Source organism: Arachis hypogaea, chromosome 20, assembly GCF_003086295.3.
Source record: "Arachis hypogaea cultivar Tifrunner chromosome 20, arahy.Tifrunner.gnm2.J5K5, whole genome shotgun sequence".
Classification (NCBI taxonomy): Eukaryota; Viridiplantae; Streptophyta; class Magnoliopsida; order Fabales; family Fabaceae; genus Arachis; species Arachis hypogaea.
The window spans coordinates 58,922,227-58,927,963 of NC_092055.1; positions in this window are offsets into that span (position 1 = coordinate 58,922,227).

Consider the following 5,737-nt stretch of genomic DNA (forward strand, 5'->3'; position numbering starts at 1 on the left):
CCCCAAGCAACTGAAAATCAAATAGGATAAAAAGAAGAGAATATACTATAAATCCCAAAATATCAATGAAACTTAGCTCCAATTAGATGAGCGGGACTAGTAGCTTTTTGCCTCTGAACACTTTTGGCATCTCACTTCATCCCTTGAAGTTCAGAATGATTGGCATCTATAGGAACTCAGAATTCAAATAGTGTTATTGATTCTCCTAGTTCAGTATGTTGATTCTTGAACACAGCTACTTTATGAGTCTTGGCCGTGGCCCTAAGCACTTTGTTTTCCAGTATTACCACCGGATACATAAATGCCACATACACATACCTGGGTGAACCTTTTCAGATTGTGACTCAGCTTTGCTAGAGTCCCTAATTAGAGGTGTCCAGGGTTCTTAAGCACACTCTTTTTTTTGCTTTGGACCTCGACTTTAACCGCTCAGTCTCAAGCTTTTAACTTGACACCTTCACGCCACAAGCACATGGTTAGGGACAGCTTGGTTTAGCCGCTTAGGCCAGGATTTTATTCCTTTTGGGCCCTCCTATCCACTGATGCTCAAAGCCTTAGATCCTTTTTTATTTTACCATTGCCTTTTGGTTTTAAGGGCTATTGGCTTTTTCTGCTTGCCTTTCTTTTCTTCTTTCTCTCTTTCTCTTTTTTTTTCTTTTATTTTCGCAAGCCTTGTTATTCACTGCTTTTTCTTGCTTCAAGAATCAATTATATGATTTTTCAGATTATCAAATAACATTTCTCCTTTTTCATTATTCTTCAAGAGCCAATAATTTTAACATTCATAAACAACAAATTCAAAAGACATATGCACTGTTCAAGCATTTATTCAGAAAACAAAAAGTATTGTCACCACATCAAAAATAATTAAACTAATTTCAAGGATGAATTTGAAATTCATGTACTTCTTGTTATTTTGTAATTAAAACATTTTTCATTTAAGAAAGGTGATGGATTCATAGGACATTCAAAGCTTTAAGACATAGACACTTAGACACCAGTGATCATGTAATAAAGACATAAACATAAATAAACATAGAGCATATTAAACGAAAAACAGAAAAATAAGAACAAGGAGATTAAGGAACGGGTCCACCTTAGTGAGGGTGGTGTCTTCTTCTTCTTGAAGACCCAATGGTGTTCTTGAGCTCCTCTATGTCTCTTCCTTGTCTTTGTTGCTCCTCCCTCATAGCTCTTTGATCTTATCTAATCTCATGGAGAATGATGGAGTGCTCTTGGTGTTCCATCCTTAGTTGTCCCATGTTGGAACTTAATTCTCCTAGGGAGGTGTTGATTTGCTCCCAATAGTTCTGTGGAGGAAAGTGCATCCCTTGAGGTATCTCAGGGATTTCATGGTGAGGAATTTCCTCATGCTCTTGTTGAGGTCCATGATCTCTTGTTTGCTCCATCCTTTTCTTAGTGATGGGCTTGTCCTCATCAATGAGGATATCTCCCTCTATGTCAATCCCAGCCGAATTGCAGAGGTGGCAAATGAGGTGAGGAAAGGCTAACCTTGCCAAAGTGGAGGACTTGTCATGAACTTCCACTTCCTCCCCAATTATGATACTATGGATCATGATGGCCTGATCCACAGTTACTTCGGATCGGTTGCTAGTAGGAACGATAGAGCGTTGGATGAACTCCAACCATCCTCTAGCTACAGGCTTAAGGTCCGGTCTTCTCAATTGAACCGGTTTACCTCTTGAGTCAACTTTCCATTGAGCTCCTTCCACACATATGTCCATGAGGACTTGGTCCAACCTTTGATTAAAGTTGACCCTTCTAGTGTAAGGGCGTGCGTTTTCTTGCATCATTGGCAAGTTGAACGCCAACCTTACATTTTCCGGACTAAAATCTAAGCATTTCCCCCGAACCATTGTAAGCCAATTCTTTGGGTTTGGGTTCATACTTTGATCATGGTTCCTAGTGATCCATGCGTTTGCATAGAACTCTTGAATCATTAAGATTCCAACTTGTTGAATAGGATTGGAGAGTACTTCCCATCCTCTTCTTCTAATCTCTTGTCGGATCTTTGGATATTCGCTCTTTCTGAGCTTAAAAGGAACCTCAGGGATTACCTTTTTCTTGGTCATAACTTCATAGAAGTGGTCTTGATGGACCTTTGAGATGAATCTCTCCATCTCCCATGACTCAGCGGTGGAAGCAATTGCCTTCCCTTTCCTCTTTCTTGAGGTTTCTCTGGCCTTAGGTGCCATTAATGGTTATGGAAAAACAAAAAGCAATGCTTTTACCACACCAAACTTAAAAGGTTTGCTCGTCCTCGAGCAAAAGAAGAAAAAAAGTAGTAGAAGAAGAAGAAAATAGAGGAGATGGAGGGAGATGGTGTATTCGGCCAAGGGGGAGAAGTGGTGGATGTAGTGTGTGAAAATGGAGTAGTGTTGAGGGGTTTATATAGCGGTGGGGGGAAGGGTAGGTTTCGGCCATTAGGGTTGGGTTTAGGAGGGAAAAGAATTTGAATTTTGGAGGTAGGTGGGGTTTATGGGGAAGAGGTATGGAGGTGATTGGTGAAGGGTATTTGGGGAAGAGTGTTATAAAAAGGTGTGAAGAGGAGAGAAGAAGAGGTTGGGTAGATGGGGATCCTGTGGGATCCACAGATCCAAAGGGGTCAAGGACTTAGCATCCCTGCTCCATTTAGGCATACAAAACGCCCTTAGAATGCATATCTGGCGTTAAACGCCAGCTTGCTACTTGTTTCTGGCGTTTAACGCCAACTTTTCTCCCATTCTTGGCGTTAAACGCCAATTCCATGCTCTGTTCTGGCGTTAAACGCCAGTCTGGTGCTTGTTTCTGGCGTTTAACGCCAGCTTGATGCTTCTTTCTGCCGTTAAACGCCGGTTTGATGCTTCTTACTGGCGTTTTAACACCAGTAAGCTCTTCCTCTAGGGTGAGCTATTTTTAATGTTGTTTTTCATTCTGTTTTTGATTTTTCAGTAGTTTTTGTGACTTCACATGATCATCAACCTAAAGAAAACATAAAATAGCAATGGAAAATGAATATATATAATTAAATAACATTGGGTTGCCTCCCAACAAGCGCTTCTTTAATGTCAGTAGCTTAACAGTGAGCTCTCATGGAGCTTCACAGATAATCAGAGCAAGGTTGGGGCCTCTTAACACCAAACTTAGAGTTTGGTTGTGGCCTCTCAACACCAAACTTAAAATTTGGTTGTGGCCTCCCAACACCAAACTTAGAGTTTGAATGTGGGGGTTTTGTTTGACTCTGTATTGAGAGAAGCTTCTCATGCTTCCTCTCCATGGTTACAGAAGGAGAACCTTGATTCTTAAATACAAGGTAGTCCTTATTCAACTAAAGGACCAACTCTCCTCTGTCAACATCAATCACAGCTTTTGCTGTGGCTAGGAAGGGTATGCCAAGGATGATGGATTCATCCTAATCCTTCCCAGTGTCTAGGATTATGAAATCAGCAGGGATGTAAAGGCCTTCAACCTTCACTAGCACGTTCTCTACTAGTCCATAAGCCTTTTTCATTAATTTGTCTACCATCTCTAATGAGATTCTTGCAACTTGTACCTTAAAGATTCCCAGTTTCTCCATTACAGAGAGTGGCATGAGGTTTATCCCTGATCCAAGGTCACATAGAGCCTTCTCAAAGGTCATGGTGCCTATGGTACAAGGTATGAAGAACTTTTCGGGATCCGGTTTCTTCTGAGCTAAAGTTTGCCTCAATAATATACTTAGTTCATTGGTGAACAAGGGGGGTTCATCCTCCCAAGTCTCATTACCAAATAAACTGGCATTCAACTTCATGATTGCTCCTAGATACTTAGCAACTTGCTCTTCAGTGATATCTTCATCCTCTTCAGAGGAAGAATATTCATCAGAGCTCATGAATGGCAGAAGGAAGTTCAATGGAATCTCTATAGTCTCTGTATGAGCCTCAGATTCCTTTGGTTCCTCAAAGGGAAACTCCTTTCTATCCAAAGGACGTCCCATGAGGTCTTCCTCACTGGGATTCACGTCCTCCCCCTCCTTTGGGCATTCGGCCACACCAAGTAAGGTTATGGCCTTGCACTCTCTCTTGGGATTTTCTTCTGTATTGCTTGGGAGAGTACTGGGAGGAGTTTCAGTAATCTTCTTACTCAACTGACCCACCTGTGCCTCCAAATTTCTAATGGAAGACCTTGTTTCATTCATGAAATTTAGTGTGGTTTTGGATAGTTCAGAGACTATGGTCCAATGACATTTTTGACATTTTTGACAACTCAGACAGACCATCATAGAATATACTTATGATGCTCCATTCTGGAAGCATGTCAGTAGGACATCTTTTGATCAGTTGCTTATATCTTTCCTAAGCTTCATAGAGGGATTCTCCTTCCTTCTGTCTGAAGGTTTGGATTTTCACTCTAAGTTCGCTCATCTTTTGAGGAGGAAAGAATTTGGCCAAGAAAGCACTGACCAGCTTATCCCAAGAGTTCAGGCTATCCTTAGGTTGTGAATCCAACCATGTTCTAGCTTTATCTCTTATAGCAAAAGGGAAAAGAATAAGCCTGTAGACCTCGGGATCCACTCCATTGGTCTTGACAATGTCACAGATTTACAAGAATTCAGCTAAAAACTGATGAGGATCTTCCATTGGAAGTCCATGAAACTTGCAATTCTGCTGCATTAGAGAAACTAATTGAGGTTTAAACTCAAAATTGTTTGTTCCAATCGCAGGAAGTGAGATGCTTCTTCCATAGAAGTTAGAAGATGGTGCAATAAAGTCACTAAGCATCTTCCTTGCATTTCCACCATTGTTATTATTTTCGGCCATGTCTCCTTGTTTTTCGAAAATTTTTGTCAGGTTTTCTCCAGAGAGTTGTGCTTTAGCTTCCCTTAGCTTCCTCTTCAAAGTCCTTTCAGTTCAGGGTCAGCTTCAATAAGAATGTTCTTATCCTTGTTCCTTCTCATATGAAAAAGAAGAGAACATAAAAGAAAATATGGAATCCTCTATGTCACAGTATAGAGATTCCTTATGTGAGTATAAGAGGAGAAGAATAGAAGGAGGAGAATAGAAAACCTCGAACATAGAGAAGAAGAGAGGGTTCAAATTTTGAGTGGAAGAGGAGTGTTAGTAAATAAACAAATAAATAGAAAGAGATGAGAGGGGGAAGAATTCGAAAATTAAATAAAATGAAATAAAAATATTTTTGTTTTTATTTTGTCTATTAATTAGAATTCAAAAATTAAGAAGGAAAATAAAATTAAATTAAAATTTAAAAATAATTAGTTAATGAAAATAAATTTTGAAAAAGAGGTTAGTGATTTTCAAAAATAAGAGATAGAAAAGTAGTTAGGTGGTTTTAAAAAAGATAAGAAATAGTAAAACAAACAAAAAGTTAAGTAGTTAATTGAAAAAGATTTGAAAATCAATTTTGAAAAGATAAGAAGTTAGAAAAGATTTTGAAATTGATTTTTGAAAAAGATATGATTGAAATTTATTTTGAAAAAGATTTGATTTTTAAAATTAAAATTAATTACTTGACTAACAAGAAACAAAAAGATATGATTCTAAAATTTAAAGATTGAACCTTTCTTAATAGACAAGTAACAAACTTTAAAATTTTTGAATCAATCACGTTAATTGTTAGTAAAGAATTTGAAATTATGAAATAAAATAAGAAAAAGATTTTTAAAAATCAATTTGAAATTTTCGAAAATATGAAAGAGAAAATGAAAAAGATTTGATTTTTGAAAAATATTTGAAAAAGA